This window comes from Lingula anatina, chromosome 8, assembly GCF_051362555.1.
Source record: "Lingula anatina isolate TDL-2025a chromosome 8, LinAna3.0, whole genome shotgun sequence".
Classification (NCBI taxonomy): Eukaryota; Metazoa; Brachiopoda; class Lingulata; order Lingulida; family Lingulidae; genus Lingula; species Lingula anatina.
Window position 1 is genome coordinate 20,677,148 of NC_141774.1, and position 15,478 is coordinate 20,692,625.

General features: G+C 34.5%; 2 protein-coding genes across 5 annotated transcripts in view; one reads left to right on the forward strand and one right to left on the reverse strand.

The window, feature by feature from the left end:
- Window positions 1-15,478, forward strand: part of LOC106166816 (lysine-specific histone demethylase 2) — a 117,127-nt gene that overhangs the window by 37,291 nt on the left and 64,358 nt on the right. The gene's annotated exons all lie outside the window — the stretch shown is intronic.
- LOC106166831 (adrenocorticotropic hormone receptor) overlaps window positions 1-15,478 on the reverse strand; it is a 68,089-nt gene that overhangs the window by 24,475 nt on the left and 28,136 nt on the right. For all 3 annotated transcript variants that reach the window (XM_013545490.2, XM_013545489.2, XM_013545485.2), the window contains exon 2: window positions 1,723-1,774. The gene's annotated coding sequence lies outside the window, so the exon portion shown is untranslated. The remainder of the gene's footprint in view (window positions 1-1,722; window positions 1,775-15,478) is intronic.

Sequence of the window (15,478 nt, forward strand, 5' to 3'; positions counted from 1 at the left end):
TACATAGTTGTTTCAGATCTGATTTGGGGTGTTAAGCCCCGTAAATCATGGTGCCCAATTCATACAGAACTGAGGGCTGGGCCAACAGTACCATGGGCATAAAAATGATCTGATTTGATTGGCCCCATTCAGAATAGACGATCCGAGTACTAACTGATCTGCCAACTAAATATGGCCGACCACACTTCAAAAGCGATGCCCCTGATTCTCCACACGCACCATTAAATGGATTCCATCCCAGCTCCGAGGTTTAATTGCTAGGCCCCTGCAGTGATGGCATGTGTGAAGGCAGGGAGACCATCATGGAATCAGCAGCATCACTTTTAAAAGTCTAAATTGAAAAAGATCTAGCTATGCAGGATATGTAGACTAGAACATTTGATTTTGAGATATTTTGAATGGATTGACCACTAGGTATCATGTTTTATTACATGTGATCACAAGCAGCACCACGTTATAGTTATTACTGATTTACATAGTAATGTTCTTAAAGCTACCATTATATATTCAGAGTTTTTTTTTTTTTTTTTTTTTTTTGAGAACACAAAGAATGTCTCATTATCTCTATATTCTAAATGAAATATGCAGTGTTACATACAGAATCACATGTTGTGCACTGGACTGTGTATAAAAGGCACGCAATATTACAATAGTCAATACACACAGTGCCTGAGAACATGGCAGTGGTGATGTTGACTATAATATCTGAATACTAGAAGCTATTTATCAGAATTATTCATGCTTTAGGCACACAAGTACTACTGGCCCATTGATTGACTATGTCCAACCTCACTCTCACTCAGCATAGTGATCCTTTAAAGTTAAACTCTCCCAGTATCTCAACAGCAAAATGCCCTTTTGAGACAGTTTAAGATTATCTTGGAATAATTTTCACAACCAACAACAAAAGGGCCTTTCAACACAATTTAGATAATGTTAGGGTAATTTATGTTTTACATATATAGCAATCTCACATTGTGCTGAAGGCGTGACCAGATAACAAACTGTCTGCTGCATTCAAACCCCCTTCTTACGCGGGTCTTTTTTTATAGACTCTATTCATGCTGGCTGCACAAAAGAACTTAGCTCAAAAGTTGGACTAAACTTTAAGATTGTAAAATTTTAGTCTGTTAAATCAGTAGTAGTATACTCATTAACATTGTGTGGCCTTCATTGGTGTGGAAATATAATAATTATCCCTCATTTTAGTATATTATCTCGCACAAGCTGCAATTTGATTAAAATACTAATATTGAATTAAGTGTGAACCAAAGGCAAAACTGTATGTAAATTTTCGAAATTTTTTCCTCCTGTTTTGTATTTTATGACTGGACATGAATTAATCTAGTTTTGAAACACAGGTGCTTGCAATAAAGCAGTTAAATTTCTATGAAATATATGCAATATTTATAATCTTATCAGAAGTCATGATTTATTCCATTTGTTGTGTGTGACATCATGTTATTATCCTTGGAACAGTTTCGGGTAAAACACCTACTAGCATCAATCATGTATGCGTGCCCTTGTTAATGTGAATTTTTGGGTGCAAAAGAATTAAATCATTCCATCACATGATTATTGCTGTAACAGTTGTATATAGATTTGTGCATCATGCTTGGTGGGTAGAATGAGAATAAATAAGAATAAAAGACCAGATTTTAGTGATTTTGAACTAAAATTTATGATTTATGATCACTAAAACTAATTTTATCATTTGATTACCTGAAATTGTCTTCATTGGGGAAACTTCCTTCTCTCTTTTGTTACCAGCTCTCTGAAAAGATAAAAGAAATTTCAAATTTTTGATTAATTTCAAAGATAAATCAGCATCTGCTACAGCAGTTACATTGTACTGGTAGTTTAAATAACTGTACGTGCACCTTGCATGTTGAACCATAAAGATGATCTGATTGGGCCTGTTTAAAACCAGTTGATCCTGATCATAGATCCTCAAATATGACACGATCCACATGAAAGCATGCCAAGATTTAATTGCTCTGCCCCTGCAGGGATGGTACACATGGGAGGCACATTGTCGAGTGTGCGCCATATTTGATCTATGGACTAGTTAGTCTGCGGATCAGCTGGTTCTGAACAGGCCCTGTGGATGTACATGTTAACATTCAAGGTGAAGGCACCAAACTGACAGTGTCACTGCTGAAATATATATTAATACAAGTAATGGTACATATTTATTTAATATGTACAGGATGCTTTATCAGAGAGAGCTGTTGAAACAGAAATTGTCACGCGAGTTGATCTGCTCATAGAGCTCAGTCTCTCAGTTGTGATGTGAATATTTAAAATTGGTAGCACCTTGCGAGAAAATACATTTGGAACATATAAGCACACAAGCAAAAGACATGACTGAAAGGTGTTTGTAGTATGTATGTTGTCTGATGATACGTGACTCAAAACTAAGTCAGGGAAAGCACGCACACACACACACACACACACACACACACACGCTCAGAAAACGAGAGAGAAGTTAAATATACAGAAAATGTATTGTTGATCCAGTTCACCTAGTTCTAGGTTCTGAATCATTTTCGTTGAGGCCAAGGCCAATTTTGTGGACTTTTAGTATACAGATCAAGTGCATCTCTTCTTTTTTTTATTTGATTTTGTAGGAAGTAAGTGCCCATAACCATCACTGTTCTCATTTTGTGGAGCTTGGTTTCTCCAGCTCTTTCTTCCTCTTTATTTAATGTTGTTTCCATTGCCAGCAGCAATAAATGTGTATCTGCCTTTTTTTTCACAAGGAGGTCTGGCTTTGACCACAATTTATGCCTCCAGATATTTCTGACATTTAAATTATTTGAAATAAAATCAGTGATTATTTGATCAATCCTCAGTAAAGATGCTATACTGATTTTCTTTGGTTTCACACGGAATGACTAAATTGAATTAGGTGGTAATTTTATCCATCACAAAGAAGTGATCTGCTAATTAATTATATATAATGAGATTAAGTTTATGCTTTTTTGTCACTTTCACTTACAAAATTAAGTATGTTACTCAGATATAGGGTTTGATATTTGTGGTTCTTTTGATTTTGTCTGCACTTATGATTATAGATGATATTTCAAAGTCGTTTTAGATGTAGATTGCATTCCAACATTAGGATGACACAATGCCTTTTAATGTCCAGGAAAAAGCATTTCTAAATTTTTAATACACATGGCTAAAAACTAGGATATATTGCTTTTCTAATAATTTATTAATGTAGTGCATTAATTTTTTTTTTTCTACAGTATGAAATGATAACTGTGTGGCAATTTTCAGGAATTTTTTTCTAGCCCTCTAAGATAATTTTTGGTTCTGAATTGCGCTATCAAATATGATTGATGGAAGACTATAATAACAAAGCTGGAGTCTCACTAATATCACTTCTATTAAAATAAATTTGAAAGTAGTCTTGCTTCAAACTGTTCACACCAAAGTGACACTAGTGTATGCGTCACTTACTGTAAATAGCCTAGTGTGTGATTTGTACAATTTATAATATCTATAATTGCATCTGAAACATTTGTTGCATTAATTTGGATGGAATTTAATGAAATAATGGACTAACACAAACTTCTGCTATAAAAAAGATTTTCAAAATGCGTTGTTTCATTTAGATCCATTAGGGATGAGCTCCCACCTGTTGAATGCTTTGTAGGTTCATTTTCTCATTGTTTGTGCTGATTATGAATCTGTACTGCCTTATCCTAGTATTACACAAACTTTTAACACAAGAGAGTCATTTTGATACATGTAATGTAAGAAAGTATGTGATTTCCCTAGCTGTAAGCAAAGACTTGTTAGTTGGTGATTAGATCAAACCTTGCATATGGTTATATGGAGTACTTATTGTGTGTAATTGCACTGCTTATTTATTTGTTTATGTAACTTTGTTGTTTATTTATTTGTGTGACAATTTAGTAGTTGCATATCCCTAAGATTGTACCTTATTTGTGAAAGTGTTTATCTATAAAGAAATCTGAAACTATTGATCAGATATTCAGTGTATTATTGGCACATGCCAGATCAAAATTATCCTGATGATCTGTCCTCAAGGATCTGATAGATTTTTTTTTTTTTTTTTTGATAGCAATACTTCAGTTTGTTTTTCATTCCACGTTTATTTGTTTTTTTTTTAAACTTATTTTCTGTGTTCCTACTTAATTACTGCTGAGTACTGAGTGCAAGTCTGTAAACAGCAATGAAGAGAAATGCATTATACGTGTTAAATTATAGCACATTAATATGCACGTGCTTGCACTGGCATGTGTATGCTTATGCATCATGCAAACAAGCATTCCTCTGCTTGTTCCTAATTTTAACATGTACATGTTTTTGCCTGCATGGTGCACACACATACTAACACACACATACATTCACATACATGCACAATAGACACATGCACACACACACACACACACACATACAAACACACATACATTCACATACAAATACACACATACATTCACATTCAAACACACACATACATTCACATACATGCACAATAGACACATGCACACACACGTACACACACACACATACAAACACACATACATTCACATACAAACACAATAGACACGTGCACACACACACACACACACACACATACAAACACACATACATTCACATACAAATACACACATACATTCACATTCAAACACACACATACATTCACATACATGCACAATAGACACGTGCACACACACACACACACACACACATACAAGTACACAGTCATCCCTTCAATCATGTTTTATTTTGGACTAAATTTTGGTCACATCTCTTGATCATTCCTCCTCTGAAAATAACATAAGTGTGTTGTGTAAATACAGTATATGTATAGAATGTGTCTCTATCTTATGCTGCAGGTCTTTCCTGTCTTGATAGTATAGGAGAAAGATAGTAGCTTTATATCTCTGCAAACTAAGAGGAAATTAAAATTGAGGCTAAAAAACTGGCTGTTAACCTTAAGATAAAGTTGTAGAAGTTCTTCAGTAAGCAAAGTTTTTTACAAGCTTGACGTAAGTCATCTCATGTATATTCTACTTCTAACACTGTAGTCAGTGTTCTAAAGTCAAACTAAAGCTATAGCCTGTAGTCAGTGTGGTAAAGTCAAATTAAAGCTATAGCCAGTCTAAGAGTTTTTGTATTCTGTTCAAGTAACTCAAGAGTTAAGCCGTAACAAGAGAGAGTTGTGCCATATTAAATTACCTGCATGCATGCTCGCATGCGTGTCTTCGGGCCCTAATTGGCATATTGAAAAGGAAATAGTAAAATCAAAGATGACAAAGGGGATACTGATGAGCGTTGCTAATTTGTTTGGATGCAGTGTGGCTGTGTCTCACTGGTAATTGAAGAAAGAATACTACCCAGGTTTTGTTATGCTTCTTTTTTAATGACCTAGCACAAGAGGTTTAATAAATATTGTTGGTATGCTAGTTAAACATGTATATAAAACCAAATGCATATACACATATTTGCGTATACATGCAAAGTGAGAGAAGGAGGGAGCAGAGATAAAAAGAACAAATTGGAGAAAGGGAGAGAGACAAAGGAGGAGAGATAAAAAGAGAAAAATGGGGAGGAGGTAGAGAGATAGGAAGAGAGAGGTCATATGTGCGTTATTTAGTTCACAATTGTAGGACAAGAAAATTGGCAAATGCACCCATGTATTTATCTTTTTTTTCAGTTATACATCCCTGCGCACAAATTCATGTCTTTCCTTCATTTTAATTGTCCCTAGGTAGAGTTTTGTCTCCGTCTGTACCTGATTGCATACACTGCATGTAATCCAATAAACCCTCCAGTTCCTCCAGACCCAGTGGTAGTCTCAGGGGGTTTGGATATCTTAATCAACACGTTTCTGGAATTACTGCAGAATTCGTGATGCCTAGGTCCCAGCGCTATGTTATTGGGTTTTTGTCGAAAGTGGTTACTGTAATTGAAATATCAGGTTGGACCCCAGTGGAGTGCGCTAACTGTGGACACGATAGATAGATATCTAAGTTTTTCAAGAAAAATCTCATTTCTGTTAGTTTTATCCTTCTTATAATCTCTTTTCATGTCCATTGGGAGAAAAAAAAGTGTTAAAATAGTCTAACTTTATCTGATTAATTTCTTGCTGTTAAATGACTATTTTCTTCTTTTCTCATCCAATATTTACCGATCTGTATGGTTGCTGTTAAATTATCTTTATTTCTTTGTTACGAATTGTAGATTTCATCATGACATGGTGGCAAAAAAAAAAAAAAAAAAAAAAAAAAAAAAAAGAAAAGAAATAGCAATTCTTTTTTGTTGTCAATGAGTTATATGCACATTTCAGAATAACATATTTATTAAGCATTTTTTGGGCATTAACCACCCATAGCCAGGGGGGGGGGGGTTTGAATGAATCGCCCCTTTTGCCTGGAAAAGGTCCAGTCTGGATAAAATTTTATCTACGCACATGAGGGTTTCTTGGTAAAAGGTGCACTTTCTCAGAAAAAGAATCCCCCTTTGAAATGACTTGCTTTGGGGCTGATGTGTAATTAACTCCTGGTTCAGCTGATATAGAGTGTTGTACACAATTGCCAGAAGACAACAGGTATGGTAATTACTTGAAATGTTCAAATACTTTCACTTTAATTTGATTTTTTTTTTTACAATTTATCATTTTAATTACTCACACAAAAATTTTTGAAACCATAGTCATCAACTGACTTTTTAAACTGTTTAATCAGCATTTCTTATTATTTCTTGCAAAACTTGGTCTTTGGAAAAATAATTGATTTTTATTTATTTTTTTTATATGAATATAATGAGAAATTACCGTATGCTTATGTTGTGATATTCCTGAAGCAACTGTGAGATGTTTCTGTAGTGTGGGCAAGATTCTTTTTAACACCATGGCACTTAAGATGGAACCCCAAGAGATTTCTTTGCTACACTTAAGGAACCCCCACAGTTATAAAGTATCCCACATATTGGCAATGATTACTTGCGGAATTGGAATATTTTCTATTAGATTACAGCAATACTCTGGGAGGTTCAACCTCATGGTTATATTATTGACAGTTATTGAAATTGGGTGAGAATTTATTTATAATATAAAACATAGCCATTCCTGATACGTTCACTCATTGACTGAAGTCTATTGGTGATGCTCATTAATCATTATTTTTTTCTGTCAGACATGGAAATGTGCTTGATAATTTCTGTGCTCATATTCACATTTGCTGACAGGTATTGCAATATTTTGACACTGGTGTAGCAACATTTCTTGTCCATTGATGATATATTTAGCCAATTTCTTGGTAATGTTTACAATATGAATATTTTTTTTTCAATAAATCAGTCAAATATCTTACGAATTTTTCTTATAAATAGCACTTATTTGTATTTATATGTAAGAACCAGTTTGTGATATTTTCACTAGTATATACCCTCAGCCTAGTAGATAATGTGGGCACATTCCCAAATGAAACTTTCATTCTATTGTGGATCGATCCAACTCTGCAGGGACCCTTGCTGCTAACATACTTGTACAATCACCAGATTTTCCATATTCTACTCAACACAAGAGGAGGCATGTTAGACTGTTGATATGATTGCATTCAGCAAGAGTCCTCGTGGAGTTGGACCAATCTATGTAGACTGCTAGTTTCATTGGAAATGAGCCCGTATCACTTTCAGTTTAAAACAGTCTCAATGGGCAAGTGGATTTTTAAAGCTGTATATTGTTCATAAAAATGAAAATATAAATTGACAAGATTGGCATTCTTTGCCTCTCAACTCGTCTCTGTGACCATTCAGAATGAGAAGAGCCGAGTGTTAGCTGGTCCTCAGCTGGTCCCTCGACCGGTCGAATTGAGCCCAGATTTTATTACTGTGCCCCCGTAGAGACGATGCATGAGGAGGCATGAAAGAGGCGGAGATATCGTTTCAGGATTAAGCGGTGTTCCTGTCATGTAGGCCGTGGACCAGCTAGCACTCGGCTCTTCTCATTCTAAATGGCCCCTCTGACACATCTCTCACTGTGATTTTACTGCTGTGGAGGTTATGGTGTTCTCTTCTTGTTTAGAGCCTTACTCAAAAAGTTTACTTGATGGATTTTAATAAAATTTTCAGGAAATCCTGTTAGGTCATAAATAGGGAATTCCAATCCTTTATTAATTTATTAATCAACAATGAGAATTAAACTGCCTTGATAGAGGTCTTTCCTGTCTGAGTCTTTTTCTAGTTCATCATATTTTGAGGTCATATTTCGATAATATTATACATGTATATCTGACGTAAGGCTATATTAATATTTAATGAACCCTTATTTTGAAAAGCTAATTAGGTTGATCTGACGCTGGGAGACTTTGTTGTAAATTACCAATAAGAACTGCTAAAATAATGCATCATGGTATGCATACTATCCATGTTTGAAACTGTCCCAATGCCATATTTTCTATATATCTACATATCCTGCATGGTGTCTTAATGCTGCCCCAATTCAGACCTCAGGAATGATTTTTAAAAATCCTTTCATAAAAATACCTGATGTTGGCATTTCCTTCTCATACGTACAGGAAGACATGATGATCTAAATGTCTAAATGTTATGGAAAATATGCAAAAGTATTTAAATTACTTTAAACTGGTATACAACAATGGATCCAAGTGCAGGGATGAATCAAGCAAAGTTTGGTAAAGGGATTATCTTGAAAAAAAAAGGGCATTTTTTTAAACTCAGCCATGCTGTGTCAAATCCTGATTCCATGAATAATTACCGTAAAATTGATGAAAATAATAAGTCCAAACTCCATCAGCAATTTCCATAAGATTGATGAAAGTGATGAGCAAGTTGCATTCCTATAGATACAAATAGTGTCCTTATTAAAACTGTACAGGCTTGCTGTCAGTGATTTGGTAATTTCAGTTACATAATGACACTGTGGCAGACAGTGGGTGAGTTCAGACAAGAAATGCTTTGAACTGGACCTTGGGATAACTAGTGTCATAAAACAACTGGAGTGATTCCTCTCTGGAATGTCTCATACCCTCTATCAAACTGGTGGCATTTCTTTTGGTACTTTATATCAAGAATGCAAGTTTTTGTTTTTAGTATATAATTTTTTTCTGAGAGGATTTACATGCAGAATGGAGAAATAAAAATTACTTAGGTGTAATATATTGTCCTATAATCAGGTTGTCTGAAAAAACAAATAAGACCAACTATTGGTCCCAAGTGGTTCTTGTGTAAACATACCCCATTGTCCCACTGCAAACTTATTTATCACATGACGGCTTTCAGGGAAAAAATATTGGTAAGCTTATCTATTATGCTGTTGGGAGGATCAAGCTTACATCATTGATATAAACATCAATTTGTAAAAGACCCTTAGGATTAGTTTTGCTGTGTGAAAAGCATAACAGATACCTGCTGCAGTTTGTCCTGAAACATGTGCTAGAATTTACATAACTAGTATGACGTCAAGATAGTCTTGCCTTTTTTATTGCAAGAAAATAGATTATAGAAAATTATGAATGGTCAAGTATAGGGATTCGGACACTTCAGTTACATTCACTTAAGAAACAGATAGTTTTGCATTGTGAAATAACTAAAGATATAGGATAGAAGAAAAAGCTTGAAATGTATATTTCTAGTATGTAATTACCCATAATCTTATGGTTAGAGGGGCACTTTATCTTACACAGAGTAGCTCTTTTATGAAATTCTCAGTCCATGCAAATTAAACAGAATGATTATTTCGATCATCGAACAACAGCTAAAATTCAGAGCACAGTAGATGAATTGTGTAGCTTGTTTATGCTGCATGGAGGTGCTTGTTTCTTCATAAGTTCATTCAGTGATGTGGTGCCTTGAAGGGGTATTCTGTCATATGTAACTAATGATGATGCTGTAATTAGTTTGACTGTTAGCACTGTCATCTGTCATCATCTGATAGATGTCAGGTTGTGAATTTCATGTCTGTGCATAGTGATTTAAAGGTACAAAGGAAAAAGAATTTTCAAAAAACAGCAAATACAAACACACACACACACACACACACATATGCACACACACACACACACATGAACACACACACACATACATACACACACATACATACACACACATATGCACACACACCCCCCCGCATGCACACACACACATACACACACACGCATGCACACACACACGTATGCACACACACACACACGCATGCACACACACACACGCATGCACACACACACACACACACATAAAATATATATTATTATGAAGATGAAGTTCATGGTGACAGAATGGCACATTCAAACATATATAGATCCCAGGCACTTCCCATTCTGCACCAGATGACATATTTATTTTATACAATATCTCATCTCATGGTGACAGGTATATTATTATTATTATTATATGAAGACTAAGTTCATCATTAAAAAATGATGCAATCAATGGAATAACAACCACTTCTACCTAGTTACTGTTACTTGTTTGTACCAATTCAGGTGGATTCATAAAGGATGATATTCTGGGGGAAATCTAACAAAAGAATTTTTGACATCTGCCTATAAAGGAATATGTAATTTTCTTTTTGGAAATCTTACAATAGAATTTTTGAGGTCTTCCAAGCCCTGTGGCTCATTTTGGCGAGAGCCAAAAAATAAAAATGCATTTTTCTTATAATGCTTCTATAGCATTCTGTAAGACATCCAAATTCTCTTCATAATTTATATGATTTGTATCACAAACTGCATTAATTCTGATATATTACAACCAGCACAAATGGGAATAAAAAAAACAATCATGGTATCTGAAGCAGGACATTCTTAGAAAGCTATTTCAAAGGGGGGGGGGGGGGTGAAAAAGTAGTGTCTTTACTGCAACATCTACATTTATCTTTAATGGCATAGATCCAAAATGATTCTCACTTAAGCATGGACCTTTCCCTGGTCATTCTATCCCCCCTTCCCCCATATCCCTCTACCTACAGGCCTGTTTAAGTGTTATCTCACAGCTTTATCTCTTAATTTTATTATGTACAGACACAGATGTGTCTGTACATATAGCCATCCTCTGCGTCTGTCGTCGCCGTCGTCGCCGTCGGCGCCGTCGGCGCCGTCGTCGCCGTCGTGCACTTTTACCGATAACACGATAAGTGGAACACCGTTTTTACTTTTGGCTTGAAACTTACAGAACTGATGAATATTCGTAATACGCAGGTCAAGTTCGAAAATCAGCATGATCGGTTCACTTATAGGGAATTTAGGCTGTTTTTTCACTTTTTTCAGCATATATGCAGCACCGATAACACGATAAGTGGAAAATCATTTTACCTTTTGGCTTGAAACTTACAGAACTGATGAATATTCATAATACGCAGGTCAAGTTCGAAAATCAGCATGATCGGGTCACTTATAGGGAATTTATGCTGTTTTTTCACTTTTTTCAGCATAAATGAAGCACCGATAACATGATAACTGGAAAACTGTTTTACTTTTTGGCTTGAAACTTACAGAACTGATGAATATTCATGATACGCAGGTCAAGTTCGAAAATCAGCGTGATTGGGTCATTTTTAATGAATTTAGGCTATTTTTTCTCTTTTTTCAGCATAAATGCAGCACCGATAACATGATAAATGGAAAACCATTTTACTTTTTGGCTTGAAACTTACAGAACTGATAAATATTCATAATACGCAGGTCAAGTTCGAAAATCGGCATGATTGGGTCATTTTTTAGTGAATTTAGGCTATTTTTTCTCTTTTTTCAGCATATATATATACAGCACCGATAACACGATAACTGGAAAACCGTTTTGGCTTTTGGCTTGAAACTTAGAGAACTGATAAATATTTATAATACGCAGGTCAAGTTCGAAAATCAGCATGATCGGGTGACTTGTAGGGAAGTTATGCTGTTTTTTTTTTACTTTTTTCAGCATATATGCAGCACCGATAACACGATAAGTGGAAAACAGCTTTACTTTTTGGCTTCAAACTTACAAAACTGATGAAGATTCATAATCCGCAGATCAAGTTCAAAAATCAGCATGATCAAGCCATTTTTAGGGGAGTTATGCTATTTTTTCACTTTTTTCAACATATATGCAACACTGATAACACTATATAAGAAAAACAGATAGGCCAATTGTCATTATACTTACAGGAGTGGTCAATCTTACTAAAATGCAGGTTGAGTTGGAAAATCAGCATAATCTGGCCATTATTTTAGAAGTTATGCTGTTTTTTCACATTTCCTCAGATTCAATTCTTAAGCATGTTAACAGTCTCATTATTTAACTAATAAGATACGTAAAAGTGTTTGTTTGATATTTCCTGCATCTTTACAACATTGTTAGTTGATTATGTAAAAATGATGGTAAACTTGATATCGTGTATTGTGTAATAAAGTGTCAAAAATGGAAATAAACTCATATCATATCATATTGCAGTTTGTTAGCTTCAATCATCAACTATGTTCAGAATCTCAGAATGGAGGAAATTGGACATTTAACACTGTTCTATTGATATTTTTCCCATCTCATCAATTTTCTTAGTTGGTCATATAAAAATGGAAGTATACTGTTTATTTTGTTTTGTTTAAAAAGTGTTAAAATGGAAATAAACCCATTTCAGAACAGTGCTGTCTTTTTTATAGTTTGGCATTTTTAAGATGTGACTTTGAAGTTCCATGAGCCTGCAGATCTTTGCTAGTCACATTTTCTGAATATCCATGATACTAATATTTTATGCTTAAAAATTGATGGTCATTATGCTGTAAAACATTATGTAATATTGCATCAAAATTTGAAGAAACCCCTATTTTGGGCACTGCTCCCATGCTGACCATTTAAGGAAAGTCATGTCACTTACTGTTCTCAAACTTACAGGAAAGAAACATGGGACTAAAATATAGCTTCAGTAGGCAATGCAGTCTGTTTGGTAAATTTTTCTGGTAGTTAAGCAGTTTTTTTGTGAAAATTTAATTTTTCACATATTGGCATTTTCAATGTATGACTTTGAAGTTCCATGATCCTGAAGACCTTTGCTTGTCACATTTTCTGAATATGCGTTATACTAATATTTTATAATTAAAAATTGATGGTCATTATGCTGTTAAACATTATGTAATGTTGCATCAAAATTTGAAGAAACCCCTGTTTTGGGCACTGCTCCCATGATGACCATTTAAGGAAAATCGTGTCAATTACTGTTCTCAGACTTACAGGAAAGAAACATGGGTCTAAAATACAGCTTCAGTAGGCAATGCAGTCTGTTTGGTAAATTTTTCTGGCAATTAAACAGTTTTTTGTGAAAATGTAATTTTTCACATATTGGCATTTCCAAGGTGTGACTTAGAACCTCCACGGGCTTGAAGACCCATGCTAGTCACATTTTCTGAAAATTCATGACACTTATATTTTATTATTAAAAATCGATGGTCATTATGCCGTTAAGCATTATGTAATGTTGCATCAAAATAGAAGAAAACACAATTTTGGGTGCTGCTGCCTTGATGACCATTATGGGAAAACTGTGTTACTTATTACTGTCAAACTTTCAAAAAAGAAACACAGGACTAAAATGCAGCCTGAGTTGGAAAAGCAGTCTAATTGGCTTCTTTTTCTGGAAGCTATACATTTTAGTGTAATATTCATTATCTTTTTGGCATATTCATTGTGGGACTCAGAGCTCCCATGAACATGAAGCCGAATGGTAATCATATTTTCTACATGTCCATCCTATTTATAGTCAATAAACAAAAATTGGTGATAATTATTCTCTAATTTATTATGTAATGTTACATCAAAATTGACAACAATCGTTTTGCACTGCTACTGCAAACATTATGAAAAGAAAACTGTGCTACTTATTATCATTTTTAACTTACAAGTACGATTTTTAGGATTGGCCTTCAGCTCATATGAGAAAACCAGCTCTATTGGATTATCATTTTTATTGAATTTATGCATTTTTTGTGAAATTTTCATTTTTCTCATTCTGGCACTTTCTAAGTATAAACTTGAACTCCGATGGGCCTGAAGCCTTATGCTTTTAATTTCGTCTGTGTTACCTGTTGTGCATAAGTTGATGTTGACTGTGCAGTTAAACATAATGTATTATTGCATCAGGATTGGTAGTCTCCTATTTTGGGCATTATGGTTTTGTGCTTTTCTTAAAGTGTGACTTATGGGCCTAAAGACCTTTGAGTGGGTCAGTCTGTAAATTACCCTTGGGTATCACTAGATTAATTTCAGAGTTATAAAGTCATTTGCCTTAATAGGCCATTAAATGAGATTACATAAAGCACACTTGTTGATATTTCCCTGTAAACTCCCAAAGGTAAAGCTCTCTGCTAGATTAATAATAAGGAAGCAGTGATAATTATGCAGGTAAATTTTGTTTAATATTGCAAATAAGTTTTAAATAATATATATATATATATATATATATATATATATATATATATATATATATATATATATATATATATATATATATATCAAACTGGAAGATTAAAAGTTTGAATAGCATCTTCATTGGAATTATATTTACCTCAAGCTCTGCCAAGGAGGTCATATTTTTACCCTCGTTTGTCTGTCATCCACATAACACAAAAAGTTATGGCCTGATTTTGCAGAAATTTTCAGGAACTGTCGGAAGTGGGCCAAAGAGGACAATGATTAATTTTTGGTGGTGGTCTGGAACAATAATCAATCAATTATCAATAATAATCAACAATTGCTGCCTTGGCAGAGGTCTGCACTCTCAAAGTGCTTTTCTAGCTTTGTTATGTTTTCCTTTATAATTTTTTCTCAAACACTTGCATTTGTGACTTTTAACTCTCATCTGCCTGGGGCTCTGCACATTTTCTGTATTTCCACATAAGCAGTTGTATTGTTTTTTATGTCTTTAAACATTATGTAATATTATTTTATGCACTGTCATCAATTTTCAAATATTGAGAGTTTCATAATGTGAATTTGAACTCTCATGGTCCTGAAACTGTAATTTTATTGAAGGGGTGGACCATCTTCTGGGTCTTCCTGAAGACAGTCAGGTTATTAAGTTTATATTGACTGGTATCTATTTTTTTCTGTTGGAAGACCATCAAAATGGAGGATGGATCAACATAGATACTTTGTAATACTGTCAGAAAATATCTCTGGGTCCGCTCCTGTTATTGACCATGTTACCTGTTGTGCAAGATTAAAATTCAGTGTTGACTGACAGTGCTATTATAAGCATTATTTATTATTGCATCAAAATTGACAAAATGACCTTTTTTGCATCTTTATTTTCTGTGTTTTGTCTGTACATTTGACAGCTTTGCTGCCTTGTTAGCCTAGCTATTAAAACACTTCTTCCAAATTTACCTTATAATATTCATCCCATGGTACCTGGGTACCTTCTCATGTACCTGTGAACAGTGCAAGGGTTAAAACACATCTGTAACACTTAAAGCTTTGAACTTCATTCAGGCCTGTAATTAGCATT